Consider the following 22,808-nt stretch of genomic DNA (forward strand, 5'->3'; position numbering starts at 1 on the left):
TGGGGTTATTTCCTTTTTTTTGATGATGATTTTTGGTATTTTTCTCAGAACATAAGATTGTTTTTGCACAAAAGAGTTCTAATAGTCCTTGACCTTAAGTCCTTGTTTCGGTGGCTAACTTGCAACGCACACATTCACGTCAAGCATGCAACATTCATACCAGGCCTCAATGACCTATAACATATCACATGGATATATGAATCACAATGTGTGTATATATATGTATATATATATCCCAACAAAAACAGTCCCCTAGAGATCAGTCCGCTGGTCAGGGATCAACGCATTGTGTTGTCCCTACGGCCCAGGCAGCCTCAACATGCCTCCTCATCCTTTCCACCACTCCAAGGTGCTGCTCTGCCAGCTTTACACCTCCAGAGCACTGCCTAGCTTCATGCCAAAAGCATGGGAAAATATGACCATGTAAGATGGCACCAAGTCTGCAGATAAGGCTTGCGAATGTGAGCTACCCTTTCAGTGAACTTGAGCTCCAAGTCTCAGGTTTGCAACAGCACACAAAATCAGATGAGCGTCACATGGCGTTGGAATTTCATCATGATCACACGGGAGCGATGAAAGGTGTATTTTGGGTGTAGCACAAGGAACCGGATATAAGGATTTGGGCTGTTCCAGCACGAGGCTAACCAAAGAGCTTATGTGCTCCTCAGCTAGTGACTCAGAACGTTACCTCAGGTGTGCATGTGTCTGCCTGGGAACTCCATTCACCCCAACGCTATGCATCAAAGGGTTTCCCTTATTCAGTGCAAAAAGACCACTGTGCTCTAAGCCGTTCTGAGAACGGCTCTGGCAGCCCTGTCCTTGAGACCAAGCGGTGAAAGCAGAGGCTGTTGATAAGAGGCACTAGAGAAGAAAGTATTATTAAGGCTCCTGGACTTTCTGATAAAGAGAAGTTATTCATATATACATGAATAGGCAGGAGTGCACATTTCAAACATGAATTTCCCTGCTCGCCCACCCTCCACCCAAGGATATTCTTTAATTAGGGCTTCTGATTTTCGGTTTTATCCAATAAATACTGATAAAACACCCCCCACCATACCAAAAAAAAAATGAAATCAGTGTTTATCCAATAAATGCCAGGAAAGTACTGGAAATGTTAACTTGTATCTAAGGGCTTGTCTACAGGGAATAGTAATACAGACTATGGGGGTGTGATTTCTTATGCACACTAATGTGTTGAATATTAATTGGTCCATGTAGACCCTGCTGGGGCACACTAAAACTACTACAATTGCTTTAAAGCATACTAGGGAACTTTATAAAGAGATCTCTCATTACAGTATATAATATACATTACTCATTGCCATATATATAAAGAGAAAACTCTTCATCATCCCAATTTTTTGTCTACATAAAACTAAAAAATAGCTTAAAAATAAACCCTGAAAAGTGAAATGAACAAATCCTGAATAACAGAAGCCTTATTCATAATCACGTTTTCTGAGTGCAAATGAAACTTGCTTAAAATATCAGCTGCACAAATGTGTAGCAGTCCTAGGCAGCAATTTTTCTTTCATAATTATGCAGATACACACTCCCTTTCCTAAGTCGGTGGCCAGCAAAATATGCATAGCAGTAGGGCAGGAAATTCACGGAATAACTGGATAATCAGCCTAAAGGGTGAGTGGAGCCCTATGTGCTTCTCTGACACCTGTGCAAATTACTGACTTGTTCCAGCCAATAAGGCCCTCTTGGGTACTTTTCTCAATGCTCATCTCAGCTAAGATTTTTAAGGAAAAAGAGGGAAAGAAGGAAACAGCAAGTCTCACTGCTCCACCTAGTGGAGGTGAAAGGGAAGTTGATTCATTCGAAAACAAGCCTAGCTTTTGTGGTGTTTGGGAGAAAAACCAATCTGGAATGCTCTATTTATTAACTATTAATTATTAATTATTAGTAGTATTAGTAGTAGTAATAGTAATAGTTCTGAAGGGTTAAACGCTTTCCTGCTTCTGTAGGCTGAGTTCATTGTGCATCTCAGGGGCTCCTTGCATTCCTCTATTCTCCCACTCAAGCTCCCTGTGGGTCACCCTCTATTTCAGGGACTCCCTGAACCCCCACCCCACCCCCCCGATCCATCCCTTCTCCTTCCTCGTGTCAGGGGCTTTACCCCCCTCCCAACATTTGTTCCTTCCCTCATGCCCGGGGTTGTTGTTAATTATGGTTATTATTATTGTTGAGCCTAGAGGCCTTAATCAAGACTGGGACCACCATTATGCTAGGTGCTGTAAAGAAGGTGAAGAGCTTTCAGGAAGCAGTGGAAACTCCTGAGAAAGGAGCAAAGTGCAAGGCTGACAAGGACCTGATCTCTTATGGCAAATTGCAGGCTCCAGACTTCTTAATGAGTTTTCCTGTTAGCTGTCTCGTCTATCTACTACCTCTCCACAAAGATATGGGCATCCCCTGTTCGAGCAGTGCTCTGTAAATGAGAGATGTCTGCAAATAGCTTATAGGTAGAGTGCCAGTAGATGGAGCTCAAGAATATGTTCCTGTTTTTTTGTAGGACTTATTGACATCTTTTATTCAGCTCTTTCCACCCGGGAACCAGCCTGGCTATTCAACAGTGCTCCATTATTTACCTTAAAATAATACCCTCTACTTCTCTAGTTTGGTTTATTTGGCGATCTGATGGTGCTTTGCAACCATTTGTTGACTACTCCTCACTACACAGCAGCCTGCTTATTCAGACAGCTGCTTTCTGCACCAATTAGAAACCTCCATCATGTCATCCTCCAAGCTTAGCCCTAACCAAAGCGCAGTACAGTGGACTACCCTGGACGAGCTCAAGCAGATGTGAGGGGTATGATCCACTGTCAAGTTTCTCACCCACATGGCTATGCTGATCATGATCACTCAGGAAATCCCACCTTTTGAAATAGCACATCCTGAAATAGCTTCCTGTTGATTCTACATAGGATTTATTCAGAAGAAATGACTAGGGGACCACAGGCATCTTACTCAGGAAATGAAAAGTCAAATGTAGAACCCTGACCTTCTCATGGCATGTCTATGTCAATTCAATTTAGTAATCAGCCATCCGGGACACACCCTCACACACACCCAGTTCGAACTCCAAACATTGCACACAATGTACTCTTCTCTGTGAGTCATTTGGTAAATTCAACCCTTCTAACGTTACTCAGTTACACTGAAAGAACATGAACGCAGTCCAGGCATTGACAGAACAATCCAGGCCAGTGAGGGAAGTCTGCAGTCAGCTGCGTATGCTTTGTAAGTCTACATTTGGTTTTAATGCAGCCGGTGGAGCCCTTGAAACCTATTTATCTTTTCAGGTTACGACGTTTGCCGAAGCAGAGTGGTTAAGCCACAAAGGGAGCACACTATTCTAGGCCACATCACAAAAGCCAGAGGGGCAGCCTCCTTCCTCTTTCCTGTTGTTAATATTAAAAATTATTTATGTAGCACTGTAAATCTGCGGAGTGCTTTACCAATAGTCAGTCACCTGATGTGCCCTGGAAGAGTCTGTAATCTGTGGACCTCATCCTGAAAACTCTTGTCCACATGCCATTAATTTTTACTTGTCCAAGTACTAAAGAGAACAAAATCTGTGGTGGTGGTGAGAACATTAGACATGGCTAAATCTGGTTAGCTAGAATGAGAATATGAACCAAAACAGACCAAAGAAGTTATTTTCAGCCAGGCTGCTTGGATTCCTAGTGACACTCAAAAGAAAATAGTAAAAATATATTGATGGACATGGGAAACCACAATCTTGATTCCAAATCTTTAATCAGCAGGAGCCAGGGAACAGGGCACTGGGTTACGAGTCAGGAGGCCTAATCCTGGCTCGGCCACTGATTCAACACATGACATTTGGAAAGTCACCCTCTCTGGGCCTGAGTTTGCCCATCTATAAAATGGAGAGAATGATGCTTATGCAGCTTTTCAAAGTACTTTGAGCTCTACAGACAAGAAGTGTTAAATATCCTTATCACTAGACTGCACTGTGTCCAGACCCTGCTCCATTACTTTTTTGCTTGTTTGTTTTGCAGATACAGATAAAAACCATTTGTATTACAATCGTTATATCCTGAGTGCTATGTCAGGCCAATTTCACCAAAGACCCTTTTCCTTACACAAATAAAGATGTGTTTTATATATAGGAATACACACAGCGCATTACACCTGCTCTTCTATTATGTTTCTACTTTCTGTTAACAGAACAAGCGGTCATTGGTAAAGACAGGACCACCCATCAGTATTTTGTTATAATCCAAACCCTTCCAGCCACAGCCACTAACAATTTAGTGAGCCCTCTGCCTGCTGCTTAGAGTGTGAGCTTGACTTACTTGGCAAGTTCTTATGGGCAAGGATCATCTTTTTGTTAAGGGTTTGTACAGCATGAAGCACAATGGGGTCTTGATTGATGTCTGGGGTCTGTCACAAGACAGCTGGCCCCCCTCTGAGGGGGGTCAGGCATCCACTAGGGAGAATTAACCAACCTATGACAGGCTCCACTAGGGAGAATGAGCCAACCCAGATCCCCCTCTGGCTAGTTAATTGCCTGGGCCTAGTAAAGGATTATGAGGGCTCAGTCAAGAGGAGAGGGACTTCCCAGAGGAGCTGGTTAAGGAGTTCACTGTCACATTGTCTGGAGTGGCTCACGACTGTGGGTGCCAACCTCAGGGCAGATGGTCAAAAGGCAGGGCAGACACACCAAACCGGTTGTGTGTTCTATAATTAGGTTCCAGCAACCTAGTAAAAAGCATGAACTCCTAAAGCACTATAGCAATCTTACCATGGAGACACAGACAGTCCCCTTGGGCATTCCAGTCTATCTTGCCACACAGGCAAGCTGGACTATGTGATAGATAGTCACTTTACACCAAAAATCACAACAATTTTGGGGTTACTCCCAGTCCCAAAGGACTGGTCACTTACCCCAGGTCTGTTGTATGCAGATCTCAAACCAAAGACAACACCTGTCGCCAATCCTGTAATAAACTAAAGATTTATTGACTAAGAAAACAAACAAGAGAGTTATTTACAAGGTCAAAACAGGAGACATACATACAAAAATGGGTTACAGTCTTAGATTTTAAAAGGCAATATAAATTTCTGTAATAAGGAGCTCTATACGTCCTTTAGGACTGACCCAGGCCAAGCAGCATGGGGATCTCTTGCTTATGTTTAGGAATCTTTGCAGAAAGAGACCTCAATTTCTTCTGGTTAGAGATTTTGATGCCCCCCTCTTCCCCCTGCCCCACACCCCTGTCTGCACACACCCTCTCTAGAGTCCAAGCTAATGCTGCAGGGAATCTCTTCATGGGTGGGACGGGGGAGCAACTGACAAAGTCTTTGTTTCCCAGTGGCCCATGATGAGCAGTAGATGACACCTCTTCCGGTGAAATAATATTTCACACTTGGAAATGCTTCTCCCCTGACGGTGGGGAATTTACAATGTTAACAAACATTTGTATAGTTACGGAGCAAACATTTCAACATTACCTGAGAACATGAACTAAGCAGGATTAATACATGCGGCATTCTACAAGCATTTCATAAAGTCTAAAAATTAAACACATTGTTATAACTCTAATATCTATTCTGATAACGTCAACGCACAGGAAAGCCAGACTGGATTCCAGCTATGCATTCATAAGTGTTCAGTGAGGCCTTGGCATGAGCTGGCACCTGGTCTCCCAGCGTCATAGTCACCAGGAAAGGGAACCTAGGAAGGATACTCCTAGAGGGCAGAGGTTCTGAAGGGGGAGAGCTACAACTGCCAAGCCCTACGGAGACCTGGTCCCAGCAGAAGGTCCTTACCAGCTAGCAGCATGTGGTCCAGATCGTAGAGGAACTACATGCTGCTCCGGAGAAGAGCTGCAGTGATTTGACTTGGGAGGGGGCTGAACCCAGAGAGGGAACACATCCCAGGTGGTAGCAAGAGGCTTGACTCCAGAAGAGGGCCCGGATCAAGAGGGCTTTGCTGGTCACCCATATAGACGTGTGCAGATACTGAAGCTAGCCATGGGAAGGGTAAGGTTCAGAGGATAGGGGGATATGTCACTGGGTAGCTGGCCCTCTGAGGGGTCAGGCACCCAGCCTACCTGTGACAGGCTTTGTGAAGGGGAATGAGCCAACCCAGATCTGCCTGTGAGTAGCTAATTGCTGGGATGAAGACTTGTTTGTGTATCATGTTTTGGCCTTCAGTTAAGTAAATTAGACCCCTGAAGGGACACTGTTCACTATATTAAAACCTCATTGAAACCTACATTAAAACCTAGTAGGGGAAACTGAGACAGGGATGAGTGGGCTGCCAAGGGGTACTCCAGGTGTCTGCCATAGCAGGGCCCTTAGGGGCTCATGCAGTACAAATAAATAATAATAATAATTAATAATGATAGCATTTGTTACCATTAATTCAGTCGTTTGGTGAACAGTCCGAAGCAGTGGGCTGTAGCCCACGAAAGCTTATGCTCAAATAAATTTGTTAGTCTCTAAGGTGCCAGTCTTACAGTTAAGCTCTCCTACTCCATTAAAGAATGCTTTAAATATTCCTCGATGCCAGAAGAGGGCACCCTTGACTACAGATGGGCACATCCATTGCTAGAAAAAAATATACTTCAAGGGCACCCCAAGGAAAGCCCTGCCTATGAAGCACAAGACGTGTTACCTGGTCCTGTAAAAATAAAACTAAATAAAATTAAAAAATACAAAATAAAATAAAAAAGCTTTGAAGAACTTGCTGTAATATGTTTTCTCTCCATTTAAAAGACACCTATATGGAAACCAGGGGCTTGGGCAGCAAAAGCACTGAAATAAGGCACCTCACTTTCAAAAAAGACCAAGTCATTGACATGGATGAACTACGGTTTAACCCAGAGCCATGAGGAAGTTTGGTAGAAGGATGTGATTTATTAGATTGTGTGGCAAAGATAAACGACTACCTCTGGGATGTTTTTCAAAGCTCCAAATTGTGTAATTAAAAAGCAAGACTCTTTCAGCTGTGCTTAAGATATAGAGGGATTTCTCTCTCTGTTTTCTCCTGAATTTCTGCAAGCCGTTGTATTAGGAGGTCATCGTAGTGTAATGACCCAAACCTTTTCCAAGCTCCTTGCATACAGGCTGCATATCTCTCTTCTTTCCCTTTTTACTTGTCTCCTCTCTAATGCTCTAAACAGTCACACTCTCTTCTCAGAGAGACAACGTGGGTGAGGTAATATGCTTTACTGGACCAACTTCAGCAGAGTTGGTCAAATAAAAGATATTACCTCACCCTCCTTGTCTCTCTAATATCCTGGGAGCAGCACGGCTTCACCTACACTGCACACAACAATCTCTTCTTGCATGGAAATCTCCCCACGTCTCTCATGATTTTGTCACCTCTCCCTGCTCTTCCTGTTCTATCATTTTAAGGATAGGGTGACCAGAATATATATATTGTAATCTCTTATTTCTCCCATCATAGTGGAAGGAAAAAATAAGTGCCTGTATAGAAGAGAGCAGATGATCACTGTATACGGTGATGAGGACAATAGGCATTCTGTTATTTGTTTTTCAAGACTTCATGCTCTCTTTCTCCCCTTCTGTTTCTAACCCTTCTCTGAAGAAATTCACAGGACAAGACAATATGAATAATTATAGCTAGAAGTTTAGAACCTTTTAGTCAAACAGGACAGGCATTGAGAAATCAAATTGCTTCTCCTATCGTGTTCACAGTCTGAATCAAGTGTTTGTAAGGTACGTAGATATACAGCTGGGCACAAAACTGTTTTCCTGTCCTTTGAAAAAGGTTCAGGATTTCAATTTTTTCCTATTCTGCATTGGGATGAAACCAAGGCCTTTTGAAATTTTCCATGAAAAATGTGAGCCCCCCTCTCTAACAATAGCCAAGTGGTTAGAGCACTCAGCTAGGATGTAGAAAGTCCAAGTACGAGGCCCTGCTCTAGCCTGATTCATTACTCTCTCTCTGTGGCCTAATAAATATTTAATTATTCGTACAGAGTGGAACAGCTCCCGCAAAAGAGATGGATTCTATTGCTAGGTGATTAGGACACTGAATCAGGCAGAGCAGGGATATGAACCCCTAGATCCCCGACTGGGACATTCTGGGGTGGGTCTCATTGGTTCTTTCTCTCCCTGGCTTTGAGCAGAAATTCCATCCTGGACCTGAGAAACCTTCCCAACATGTTTTTTCCTCAAAAAATTCCCAACTGGCTCTTCTCAGATGCACAGAGACATGCACTGTATAAAATGCTACACAGACAAATATGCTGCTCCTAATAGGCTGCAAGTGATTGGAAGTGTAGGTGAATTCTTATCAAACATTTCAATAGTAAAGAATAATAGTTTAGACTAAGCTTTTAAAAACTGGAATCCTTTTGGAATTGTGGGTGTGATCAGGCACGTAGACCTCCAAGCTGATCCGTAACTGTACCTACTTTGTACTTGTAGAAACAAAAATGGGGGGCTAGTTAAGGCCGAGTTGAAAATTGCATTTACACAGGGCCTATCATTCTGAAGATCCCCCGAGTGTGTCATAAATTACACATAATTCTCTGGCTCTGCATGTGAACGTCTTCCTCTAGTGGCCAGCCCAAGCAACTACAACAGCCTGCTACAGACTTCCAGCTGACGTGGGTTGCTTTTTCTTAGCTGATGCATTAGAACTTTGCGATTTTGGTGTGATTCCCCATGGTGACAAAAATCTGTCTTTCCAAAATGGCACCTCATATGGGACTTAAACTCCCATGGAGCTCAGGTTCTTGGGATGAGCATTTCCTAAGAGAGGACGTATATGATGAACTGGCTTAGTACTTACGATCATGTCTCTGTAGTTGGTGGATAAGACCATGCTACTTAATAACATTTAATGGAGTTGTTCCTTTAATTCAAGTGGCAGGAGCTTGGGCTTTTAGTGCAAACGGTCCTGAGTTCCGTGTCTGTGCACACAGCTGTAGCATGTTATGTACAACTGCACTGAAATGCAGCCACCTCTGGTCGGGAGCGTGACCACTAAGCACCATGCAGCAAGTGAGAGGAAATTTTGCCAGGGCAAATGGCTACTGATGAAAAGTTCCAGAAAACCTCCCGTCTCAGTCTACACAGAGTAGACAGGAGTCTTTTGCAAGGTTTCCTGTGGACACCCCTCCCCCTGCCTGCCACTGCTGCTCCCGCCCCCTTCCGACAGTGGTCTCAATGGTCCATTCAGTTTCCCTGCCTCCAGGGCCCACAGGGTCAACCTTACTGGGATTCTAGTCTGTTTGGTTCCAGGGAGCGTAGGGAATTCCAGGCCTGGGCTATAATAAGCAATTGTTGTATCCACCACAGTCAGTGGGAATAGCCACCATTTTACCATTTCATGCTGTTTTGTATATGTGTCCCTTCTGCGCCATTTACCTGGCCAGGGAGGAAGGAAATGAAGCCATGAGGGGTGTATGGCTATTAACCTTCTGCCTTGGATTGGCCACATTAGCTATTCCTCTAGGCCAGGTGAAATGGCAGCTGACACATCCTTCATCTCCATCGGCTTGAAGTTTTCAGGGACTAAATCTGGGATCTCCCCGTTTCCACTCTCATGTCTGTCATTGGTGCCCATTGGGCAGGAGGGCAGAGCTAACACAGAGATGAAATGCGGGGCACATAATAAGGGAAGCAGCAAACCCGCTCTGAGCCCTACACTGGCAAGGACCCTTAGGAACTGGCAGGGGTCCCGAGGTGTGGAACACTGCAGCCATGGTTTAATGGCCTGACTAGCATCATGGAAGGGGTCGAAATGCAGAGTCATAGTGAAGTCTGTGCTGTCAGAAAGGACTGGCAGTCTAGGCAGCTGTGTCCAGGGACTGCAGCTCTGCAGAACTGGTTGGGGTTCTGTTGGGCTTTGGGCCAGAATTTCCCAGAAATCCTGAGCCCCTGCAGCTCCACCGCTGTCCTTCCTACCTCTCTGCAGGGAGGGGGCACAGATCAGAGCGCCTTAAAGCCATTGGGAGCTTACAAAGCTGAGTTCTGAGACCTTCAATTCCCACCTGCCCTGCAGGGGAGTTCCACTGAAAAGCACTAAACTCCAGCAGAAAAGCTACACCCTCACCATAGGTTAGTGGGATTTTAAGACCCCTAGAATCAGATTCATCCACCACTGGTAGCTGTCATGGAGCAACTTGTATGTGTGGGGCTGGAGAATATGACTTGAGCATCCCCCCTGCCGCTGCAAAAAAGGCAGGGGTAGAGCATGGGAAGGAAGCCCTGGCCATCAGCCCTTCCCTTCTCTTTTTGTTTCAGAGACACAACACTCTCAGAGCCTGCTCTCCTCTGTCTTATGGAAGCGTCCCATGTAAGTGGTTCGCTATGGGCTAATCAGGGTTCATGCTGTTTTTCTGGGGCCATAACATGTTTTTCCTTCTCCATCACAGCTTTTCCACTGGCTTTCAAAGAACATACACGTGTAGTGACACCAAACTCAGACGTGCTTGCGTTAGGTATACATATGGAGGGTGGATCAGCTGGCGTGACCCAGATGAGATGATTCTGGTCTTGGACCTCTGGCTGATGGAGCTATACAATCTGTTTGAACATCCCTCCATTTGCCGGGAAGGTGTGGACGTAGCTAGATCAGTAACAAATGGGATTCAAACGACATGCTGGCAATCAAGAATCACGAGTAATGCTATAGCTGTGCTACGTTGTCTGGGCTGCAAAGAAAATGAGATGCTGTTTTGCTTGCCAATAAAGAAGACACCAATGAGAATTATCTTCTCCCTCTCCAACCAGCGTCATATAGTTTCTTTTTCAGTTGCTGCTGACTTGCTCCCAGTGTCCAGCTTTTTGGTGAGGATCATGTGATCACCTGGGAGCTGTGAGGTTCCCGGAGAGGAGCGCCAAATCCACAGATCAGGATTAGCGATAAATGCATGGAAAAAAGGACTTTCCTGAAAAAGCATGTGAATGCTCTTAATGTGTGAATAGCTAATGAAGATCCTCTTAGCAGTCTCTGCACATTCTTCAGCTGCAGGGTATGTTCATTGATTCTGTGTCTCCGGCTACTTTAGTCTTCTTTGCTTATTGCATCCAGGTTAAATTAAACAGACAAAAGGCCATTGCTGAAATGCTAAGACCCAATGGGGATTGCATTAATGGTCACCAATTCCAACTGGAAAATTGGTGCTTAGATTTTTTATAGCCCTCCGCGTGGAGCTATTTCATCCAGCAGCAATAGGTAGGTCACCTCTAATTACCAGGGGTGAAATCCAACTCAGTGCGCCTTGCTCTGTCTCATTAATAAGGAATGAATATGAAAATTCATGGCTGGGAGTTTTCTCTTGGGAAAACACCTAGGCACACATTTCTATGGTTTATTACAACTCCCTGCTAAATTGAAGACTTTGGAGTTATAAGCGTGTCGATCCAAACTCTTCCCAGGTGAAGCTGGTGCTGGAGTACCCCAGCAATGAGTTAGTAACTCGAGCGGGTGGAGAAAGGTCGTTCTGGTTCACGGAGGATTTTCGATAGGTCAGAATCTGGTTTTGTTCGGACTTGGAATGCAAATCAACAGGTTTTCAATTATTGGTGAAAGGGAATGGAGCTTTGGCACCAGAGTCGTCCACCTGGAAGGCTGCCCCAGAGACGCGGACCCTTGAAGCTCTGGGCGTCCGGGCTGCTGAGGAGCCGCAGGCCTGGGAGCTTGGGAGTCATGGCTTCCAGGCATGGCACACCAAGCGGGCTGCCAAGGAGCCGGGTGGCTGATCTAGCAAGAGGCCAGGCAAGTTTCATTAGGGGCCTGGCGGGCAGGGCTCCATCACATCTTCATGGAAATGGAACCGTCTCCATGGAACATTTAGATTATGACAAATCAGCAAATTCAGATGAAAAAAGGTTTCAGTGGCATTTTTTCACCCAGCTCTAATTATTAGTATTTGTATTACAGTAGCACCTAGAGGTCCCAACCGACGGCCCCAGTGTGTGTGGTGCTGTACATACACAGAACGTGCTAAATAGGCAAAGGGTGCGAGTGGGAAACAAAGAGGGGAAGTGACTTGCTTTAGGTGATACAGCAGATCAGTGGCAGAGCCAGGCCTCTTCATTCCCATTCCAGTGCTCTGTGCACTAGGCCACGCTGCCTTTCCTGCGGAGTATGGTTCTCTTTATAACTGCCTACATGGATAGATTAGATAGATTAGCCAAAAACATTAGATAGACAGATTAAATAGATAGGCCGCTCTTCAGGGAAGAAACTGGCTCTTTGTATGTGTTTGCACAGCTCCTAGCATAATGGAGTCCCAATCTTAATTAAAGCTCTGAGTGCTAAAATAATATAAATATTAAATAATAAGACAGATCTCCTGGAATTACACTAGGGATGAATTTGGATCCTCCTGTGGTATATCGAGAGGCTCATCATCTCTGCTATGTAGGCTGAATGGCTGCTGATACAGGGGCTGTTTGACTGGTGCCATTCAGGTGAATGCTTGGCTATTCTTAGCTTCACTTAACTCAGTAATGGAGAGATGTGACTCATCTTTCAAACTGTGTTGTCCCTGGTCTATAATTAATTCACCAATAAGTGTCATGTGCTCAGAGCAGGACTCGTTGGAACATTGGGCACTGTCTAGCTAATCATATTTGGACCCTTTTCTCTGAATCAGAGTGATGGCATCTCATATTGAAGAAAACAAGAATCCAATGCTCTCAAGGTGTCAGATCTTTCATTCTGAAGCAGTTATTCACTACCCGTTAAGAACACACGAGCAGATCATGGAAGGCTGAGGATGGCCAGGGCAGTCTAAGATGCCTGTGAATTCTCTGACCGGCACTGGATATTTACTTTCTTTTTTGGCCAAATTCCTTCCTCTGCCTTCTGCAGAAGTCTCACTGTCAATGGCTGCTGCTTGGTTTTTATTGCTTTGCATCCCATTTTTTCAGAGGCAAATCCTTTAATCATCAGTAGGATCAATGTCTGGATGGGTGGGGTTAGTTCAGGAACTCTTAACACACTTTAATTTCTCCTGCCATGATCATCTTCAGTGTGTGTCTCCACTACTTTCTCTTACACTTCAGAGCTGCTGTTAGTGCCATGCTAGCTCTGTCTGGCAGTCTCTTCTCTGCTATAAACCTCTACTTTCAGGGGTTTATAACTCAAACGTCAAATACTGAAGCCTAGCTCACAATTTTCCCACTTGCAGGAGTCTATCTCAAAGCCATATATTTCACCCTGTTTTTATTAAAAGTAGTACTTAGCACTCAAAGTATGGCTCCGAATGCTGGGCACTGAGGAAGAGATGGGAGGCAGATCTTGAATTCAGTGGAAATGAAAAGGTTAAGATGGATGTTACGAGGATGGACCGAGTTCGGAATAAATGAATTAGGGGAAGGGGAAGGTGGTATCTATTATAGACATGAGGGGATTCTGGCTTTGGATCAGTCTAAAATTGGAACATTTCTATGGGCCAGGTCCAAAGCTCATTGAAGTCAACAGGAGTATGTCCATTGACTTTCTAGGCTTTCAATGAGGCCCTTATACAGAACATGATGGTAAAGCTACGACTTTCTATGAAACTATAGGATGGTCAAAAACAACGTACAGAAAAGTTATTCTTTTCTAATTCTATGGGATTTTCCCTTCAGGAAGATAAATATACAGATAAGGGATATTAAAGGGATCAGAAAGGTTAAAGGACTCGTTCTTTATCTTTAAGGTTCCATGGACTTGACCCCTCAGTGTGGTTTTATGCCAGTCCCAGCAGCTAGGCTGCCTCTAAAGTTATCTTGCGGTGTTCACCTTAATGGCCTAATCCTAAAAGTGAGCCCCTTTGGGCTCAGTGCAGGCCAAGCAGGCACCGTCATGACTCACAGGATCAGGGCCTGACATTACTACTCTGATCTCAGCCCCCTGGCATTCGCTTAGCCTTTAGAGGAGACATTTCAAAACAGCTACTAGTGGGCATACCTTACTGCACTCTATTTCTTATGAGGGCGTGAGGGGAACACTTTCTCTTGATAAACTATAAAATATGGGAGGAGTTAAAAAAAAGTCCCGGCAAACAACATTTGAAAAGATTTAGAACAGGCAATCCATCGTTAGTGACCAAGCAGTTACTTAGACTGTACACTCCTTGGGCCAGGGATCATATGTGTATGTACAGTGCCTAGTACAATGGGGTGCTGATTCGCAGAGGGTGGCTTGTGGCTGCCGCTGCCATACATATAATAGATAATTATTATTACAAGTTCTCTTGAACGTATCACCTCTAAAGAAGAGTTTCCATTTCTCCTGCCTCTCCTTTTCTCAGCTCCTCAGCCTCAGGAAACTGCTCCCTTTTACTAGAGAGAGGTTTTCAGCTGCCGAGAAAGCTCTGGTGAAAGAGGTGGACATGTGCCCATGGCAACAGGTCCGGCACCTACCCTTGAGAATTGACTTTCTTCTCTGAAAGGATTTCCTTTTTCAGCTGTCTTCTCTTAGGACATTTACAGTATTTTTCCCTTTCCAATGTCAGGCCATGTAGGATACTCAGGCTGTATTGAAGGGGCATTTGCTTGAAAGACTAATTGTCAGCTTTATGCTCCGGAGTTCATCTAGCCAGGCTCTCCCTTGCTTGTCCCCTGATCCTGCACATCTCTGAATTGGATTCAGATTTCAGCTCTGGCCAGCTCCTCCAGATCTAAACCAGCCACATCCCATTTAGGATGAGCTACACACATAGGAATACTGGTTCACTTTGCTGGGTTGGTGTCAAGTGGTCGGGGTGCTCCAGTGAATCTGGCCCATCAAGCTTAGCCTTCCAAAAGAACAAAAAGCAGATGGAGCTGACACAAAGTGAGGAGAATTTCAACCCAAAGGGAGAGTTTCTGGGAAAATGTGTTAAATATATTCATTAATGAACTGGAAAAATGGAGGGGAGCAGTAAGGTAGCAAATGAAAAGAGTGAGCTAATAGGGTTAATTAACTACAGGATCAATTAACTAGAAAGCCTGCAGCTGCAAATGCTATAATATACAGAATGGTGTGCTTACAGCAGTAAATATATAAACCTGCTGTGTAAGGACTCACTCTGTCCTGGGGCTGATCACTTTCAACTCCCGCTGTGTATAAGGACCTTGGCAGTTCTCAGGATCAGGACCCAATTACAGCTTGACACAAATAACTTTGCCATTTCTAGTTCATCACCAGTCATTGTTTCCAAAGTAGCAGCAACTGTAAGAAAAATATCCTTCACTCCCCCTTCCCCGCACTTAGCATCAGCCAGCTGGGATTCATGTATTTGGCATTTCACTGTTAATTCAAAGATGCAACCACTGGAAGTGTTAGAACTTGGAAAACAAACACTCCATGGGCTTTGACTTTGATGAGGGTTAAACACCTTATGCATATAACAGGTTACACCTCTGAGATTTCTCAAATCAACTGCTATTTAACAACAGCGTAATACTAAACCAGGCCCTCAGAAGGAAAACAGGCGACAGTTTTCAGGAGGCAAAATCTGAAGTAAAATTTTTTTAATTGCGTATGTGCGTGTGTGCATAAGTTTGTGAGTGTGTGGTGTGCATGTGTACATGTGTGTGTGTGTGTGTGTGTGTGCGCATTCATGCGTGTGTTTATGTGGGGAAACCTCCTCTTGTCTTCGGTGGGGGCAGGATCAGCGCTAAGGTGTGTGTAGCAGGACATTTTCAGTGACAGCTGGGCAGATGTTCAAGGTCCAGGTGCTTACAAGAAAGCAGCTGCCAATAAAATGAATGCAGCCTGTTGAGGAGAGCAATCATTCTGATTTCACACAGTTGTGATCCACTGGTTGGCTGTTAAAACAATCGACCCCTGATTCTCTCTGAGGCTTGAGACTAATCGTTTTGTTTTGTTTTTAAATACAGTAACTAAATTAACGAAAAGATATGCCACTCGTAGTATGATTCCAGCAGGGGAAAGTCTGGCAATCCTTAGGAGGAAAAGCGATAGGTATCGCAGGGAGGATAACCTCAGTAATAATAATAATCCCGAGATCTTGTACAGCATTTTAATGAAATAAGACAGCAGAGAAAGGATCCTTTCCTTTGCCTTCTCCATGTAGCGCTTAGGTTCTTCAGTGCAGGAATGTCTGCGCTACAGCATGGAAGGGCTGTAGAAAATCCACTCCCTTGAGAAGTTGGGGGTTACACTGGGGGTTGGGTGGTAATATCAGGGCGTGATATTTTTCAAAGTCCTGAGCAACGTAGCTAGGTTGACTAAAGTTTTTGACATAGACCAGGCCTAAGTGTTTGTACAGTGCCTATCATAATGGCCTCATCACATTTAGGGCCTCTACTAGCCATAAATACGATGAACAATTCTGTCTATACAGAGCTTTCGGTGATGACAAACTACAAAAGTCCTCGGGCAAGTCACTTAACCACTCAGTACTCAGTTTCCATATGTGTAAATGGGGACAATAATACTTCCTATGAGGCTGAATTAATTCATATTTATAAAGCACACTGAGCTTAGATGGAAGAGGCTATATAACAGATACAAAGGCAAAGATTATATATTAATGATGCATTTTCAGTGGTCACCAACAGTCCTTGGTACAATTATTCCTTCTACTGTATCTCGTTGCAGTCTCTCTAGTCCACTCTGCTTATGTTCTCTGATGCAGTCTAATGGTCCTTATTTGCTGTAGCTACTCATAAATCCTTTGCTATCCACTCTTCATTTATTCCTACCCCCCTCAGTAAACTGATTATAGTTTAATCGTTTGCTCGCCAGTTTTAAGTCACTCAGGAAAATGTTGTTATTACTCCACCTCTATTTTATGTTCTTTTAATTATTTCCACCTGGGTGATTACTCTAATTAGCTAACTGGTTTCTGATGGCTGTACAGTAGCTGGGATTATATTTTCATTAATCACCGTGTTCAACCCATCTATTTAGAGTCTGTGATTTTGTGCATTATGATTTGAAATAAGTCAATACCAAAGTAATCTGAAAAGGAAAAAAAATCCATACAAATAGACATTATATTAGTCAGCAGGTTGGCTGAGAGACTAATATATTTAGAAATGTTATGATTTACAAGCACAAACAAGCCATTTATTTAGCTCCTATAATAAAGATAAATCAGAAGTCTCCATTCATACCTATTTAAGGTGACTTCTTTGATCCAAGTCAGATGATTGACGGGTTAAACTGGGATCAGAAATAAAGAAACTGACAATACATTTCCTTTATTTCCATAGAGGCAACAAAGAACTGGGCTTCATATACAGTTTCTCTTTGTCATGTGAGAAACACAGAACTGCAGAAATGAAAGTGTATTCTTCATCATCGGGAGACTATTTCTTCCCAGGCACTCCAAACATGGAGTTTGTGAAACCAACATTCACAAAGTAAATTGATATTTCATGATAGTTTACAATAATCAAAACAAATCAAGGTTGCTTGACCTTCATTGTTTAACCATAACTATGAGGGAATATTCCTCTCAGTTGTGAAAAGTGACATAATGAGACTTAGTACGTATACAGCTCTGGACCAACGCTGGCTTGAAACACCCCTGTGAAGTAGGTAGATAATTATTATTAGCTGGAGAAATTGAGGCAGAGATAAAGTGAGATGCCCACAAGATCACAGAGCAAGAAGCAGAACTCACTCTTGTAGGCCAAGCTGCTTCTCATGGTTTGTTAACATAGCACTGCACTGACACAAACACCACACATTTAATTTCACACTTATGTTCTACGGGTGGAAGCCTGGCTCCATTAAAGTTAATAGGAGTTTTGCCATTGTCTTCAACAGGCCCAGGATTTCTCCCAATATCTCTGCCATAGACTTGTTCTGTCACCTTGTGCAAGTCACTTAACCTCCCCACGTGTCAGGTCCCCAGGCCCACCTCTCTTCAATATCTTTGAAATCCTCAGATGGAAGGTGCTATGGGAGTGCAAAGCTTTGTTATTATGGATACCAACATGGGGATCACAAAGTGCAAACACTCTGAGCTCTTCATAAGGCAATGGAGACACAAAGGAGAAAAGAAGAGAACTGTGGAATTTTATAAATCAGAGCTATTTTAGTTTCCAAAGGCTGAAAATTGATTACGCTCTGAACTAGCAGAGAAACTACAGATCTGTTTAGACTTTAGATTCTCTCCCTTTCTTTTTTCTAGGCCAGTCCTGCATATCATCAGGTTCACTGAAAAGCAATCTCCTTTCGTTTAGCATCATTGCAGTCTCTTTGAGGAATGATACTCACTGTAGCGAGCGTCTGCCGTTGCTGCTTGGCGGCGATAGGACTGGGCAGTGCAGCGGCTTGGGCTGAACACAAACATCTGGGTTGGGTCCAAACCAGGCAAGTGAAATGAAAAGGGACCATTTTCTGCCTACTTTCTGCACTACCCAGAAGCATCTCCTGCAAAACAACCTACCCCTGTTTAAGTGGGGGCATAGAGGGTAATGTGCTCCTGTTTCTTGTCCTCCACACAGCATCAGGACTTACTAGAAATGTCTGCCTCCAGTGTCTCTGCCCAAGGCAAATCTTCCTATCTGTTGTTAGGGAAGGGCCAGGCCAGAACTAAAACCCTGAATCCAAATCCCCCTGAACTTCAGGATAATGTGGCCCCTGGATCCAAATGTCTGCCTGGGATCCAGCACAACAGCTGTTTGCTGTTCTGCACAGATCTTCAAAAGATCTTCTTTAGAAACGGGTGCACTGGGCACGTCTGGGGAAACACAAAAGGTAATTTGGGTATTTTCTCCAGTTGCAGGAAAGGCTGTAGAAAAATTATAGCAAATTAATACCGTTCAAAGTAGAAATCAGCACCGCCACAAACTGTGCAGATACAGGGACGCTGCAGAAAGGAATACACACCAAGATTTTCTGAACCCCTTACAAATGCTGAGGCTGTGCACCCTTCGTAAACTGCCTGGAGCTCAGGAAAGCTTGCTACCAATTTCCATATGTAGTGTCCTGAATTTTCCAACAATCAGTATCCACAGGTTTTTCTTATACCTTCGACAAGTGTTTCTAGCCACGACGGACAACTGGCTGGCATGATATGTATTCCCATACTCAGCCCGTTAGTGTAGTAAAAGATAGGTGATCTTAGCTCAAAGCGGAGTATATTACTCTCAGCGTGTCACTATATGAAATTTCTGGGAGCAGTTGTATTTCTTTACGGCTCTTTTCAAAAATTGCATCGGTTCTTTTTCATGGTGGCGCGGACAAAGAATGTAATGTATTTTGTAAAATGGGAATGGATATGAAAATCTTGAAAGAGCTACTAACCTTTTATAAGTAATCCACACAAAATGGTGCTTCTCTTCATCTTACCAGCTTGTATTTCTCTATGCCAACTCTTTCCTGAATGATAGTTCTGTTATCTGACTTTACGGTGATTGGTGTGTCTTAGAGGAAATATATCCTTCCAGTTAGTCTGCAGGTAAGGGGAAGACTTTGCATTAGTAATAATAGATGCTACTGTTTTAAAAAAGTGACTTTGTATAGAAGTTTAGGTAAGATTCTCAGTTGGTGTAACTAAGAGTTGCTCCACTGACTTCAGTTCAACAGAGTTTATAGGGATTTACATCAGTTGAGACTCTTTCTCTTTATATTTAAGTCACTAGTCTAATAAGAACATTCTCAAGATGCACAGGAGGAAAAAAATTATTAAATAATGTTAAAAACTGTTTTCCATCGCCGTCTCCCTCCCCCCCCCCCAGTTGGAATAACTGAAAACAATCCAATATAAATTAATCAAAGCCTGGAACACCAAGTAACTGTAAAAAGCTGTTGTCTGTTTAAAGCTATCATAGGTATTACAGATGTTATAGTTAGGTCTGGTCAAAATTTTTCCATCAAAACTGGGTGTCAAATTGAGGTTTTGTGTGAAATGTCTGCTTTCTGGAGAAAATTTTTACTTTTGTCAAAAAATCTGAACAACTGAAAACTTTCTGGTTTTTGTCCAAAAACTGAAAAATTTCAGCTGAAAACTAACTAATTTCCATTGGAAATTTCACTCCGGGTGCCTCATGGGAATTGGAGCTTGAGTGCCTCATGTCCCCATTCTACTCTATGAACCAGGCTACAGTCTACATCTTCCACAATGCACCACATCATCTCACATAGAAAGGATACCATGGTGCATCATGGGAAATGTAGTCCAGCCAGGGAAATCTAGCCCATAGAGGAGAAAAAAATTCCAACCAACTCTAATTACAGTAAGCTAGAAGGCTAGTAGATAAGCTAGATCCTGATCCTCCAAAGATTGACATGAAGCTGGATTTTAAATATTCTTCAGTGATCAAGAATGAACCCCCCACTATTTGCTGGGAAAGTTTGGATCTGGATGCACACTTGATGCCTTGGCCAGTTCTAATATCCTCAATGAGGAGAGAAAGCAAACACAATCAACCAAAGTGCCTTTGACTGAAGAGAGACCATCTGACTGGAACCCAAATGCTTTACATGCCAAGACAGCATAGCTTCTGACTCATTAGTCCTTTCATCAAATGGGTGTCCTTTTTCTGCTAACTACTCAGGATAGGCCGTTTATTAAAATGTGCATACAGAATCATGTGCAGACTGGAGAATGGACTACCATACCACTTTTTAAAATCATCTATAGACAACATAGGGGAATGCTTTCTAAAGCCAACAATATGGAGTTGTGAAACAATCTAGACATGTCTAGTTTAATAAATTGGCGTGAGTTGTTTCCTGCATAATCTTGTCAGATTGTTTCAGGCTTCAGTGGTCTCCATTTGTCAATAGTTATGACCTTTTTGTATCTGAAATATTTCAGTCTTTCTACTTACCTAGACGCCAGTTCAGCAAAGCACTTAAGCACGTGCTTAACTTTGAAGTCAACGGGAGATAAGCACATACTTCAGTGATTTGTTGAACCGGGTCTTAGACAATAATTGCAGTATCTCCACTACCACAGTGGGATAACTACTGGCAAATGTTGACTTTTTAATGGTGCCTCTGTATCTAGTTATCTCAGTATCCCTTAATCTCACACCACAGAGAATCAATCTACAGCATGGGCCGACAGCTGAAGAAGCGCATCTAATCTGTGTTATAAGGCAAAGTCTTGTTCTAGGTTTCTCAGAGTTTGGATAGAGTGAGAGGGACTTTGAAAGAAGCTACAGTAGAGTCACTACTTAAGGAATTAATTGATTTAAGGCAATATTTCTGTACAGTGTAACTTAATGAACCACGTAAGTAATGCTCATAACTTTTCAGTGTAAGGGACAAAAACCAATGTTGCATGTAATTTTTGGTCTAGATGGGCTAAATCAGTTCCAAAACCAGCAAGTATGGAAATGAAATTTATTCTGGTATCCAGGACCACTTTCCTGTAGCAGCTGGGTCAGCTTTGTCAAAGGGTTTAAAATAATGCTTCCAATTTGCCTTTGAAGCCTGTGATTTTTTGATCACCTTCACTGCCTGTGTTTGGCTCCAGCAGAGATGGGAGAAATGGGCAGTTATTTCACGTGAGAGATTGAGAGGATGAGGGAACTGACATCACAAGCGACCCTTCAAACAGAGACAACATTTGGAATGAAGTATTTCTTCAGGGAAACATCTCCGCTTGCTTTAGCCCCAGATTCTGATATTGTACCCCAAATAAAGATTGCACAAAAAGGCATTTGCAATTGTGCAGTTGGATGATACACACATGCAACTAATTGCATTTGCAAGGGGGAAAATTAGAGGACATGCCTAAAAATACTTCCAAGTCGTTTGAAGGTACATTTTCTGGGGGCGAGAGGTTGAGCTTCCAAGAAGAGTGAGCTCCTTGGGCTAAATCTGTAACTCTTTTCAAGCATGCTTCCAAGTTTCATTCCCCTCCTTTTGTGTCTGAGTGATGGTTACCGTCTTAGCCAACACCCTGGGGACTGAATTGGGGAACCTCCAGAACTAAAAGCATGAGCAGCCTCAACTCTAGCTCATACTGGAACAGAGCTGTATCTTCTGCAAACTGGGCTCGGGGGGTGGAGGGAGACATGTAGCTCATGCCAGTGGCTTACACATACAGTGGATGGCACCTGCATGTGTGGGCAGACGTCCGTTTCTCACATACCCGAGTCTGGCAGTTTATTACCTACTTCCCTTGTTCGGACATGCGAATGCATGTATTCAGAGCCACATCTTGAGAGGTGGGACTAGGGTGACCAGATGTCCCAATTTTATAGGGACAGTCCTGATTTTGGGGTCTTTTTCTTATATAGGCTCCTGTTACCCCTCACCCCCTGTCCCGATTTTTCACACTTGCTGTCTGGTCACCCTAGGTGTGACTTGCAGCTGTTCAGCATTTCTCAGGATAAGGCCCTTAAACCTGAACACAGCAAGGCACCTAAGCACATGCTTAAGTCGGTCCCAGTTCAGCTGAGCACTTAGTTCTGGTTGAACGAGACCCTAAATGGGTGTGCAGTCACTTTTGCAGGCACAGTCCATTGTATGTGTACAAATGTCGGGGCGGCTCTATGGTTTTTGTCGCCCCAAGCACAGCAGTCAGGTGGCTTTCGGCAGCACGGCCGCTGGCTACGCGGATTCAGCGGCATGCCTGCGGGAGGTCCGCCGGTGCCGCGCCTTCAGCGTCCCCGCCGCCGAATTACCGGCGGACCTCCCGCAGGCATGCCGTCGAAGGCAGCCTGATGACTGCCCTCACAGCGACCGGCAGGTCGCCCCCCGCGGCTTGCCACCCCAGGCACACGCTTGCTGCGCTGGTGCCTGGAGCCGCCCCTGACAAATGTAAAGGTAAACTGAAGGCCATTTCAAAAGATAGTCCTTAGAGTCTCTCTGCAGCTAGCTGCCCAGAAGGGAGAGGAAACCCTTTAAAAAACAGGGTTGAATCTAAACCAGTCAT

Source organism: Emys orbicularis, chromosome 12, assembly GCF_028017835.1.
Source record: "Emys orbicularis isolate rEmyOrb1 chromosome 12, rEmyOrb1.hap1, whole genome shotgun sequence".
NCBI lineage: Eukaryota > Metazoa > Chordata > Testudines > Emydidae > Emys > Emys orbicularis.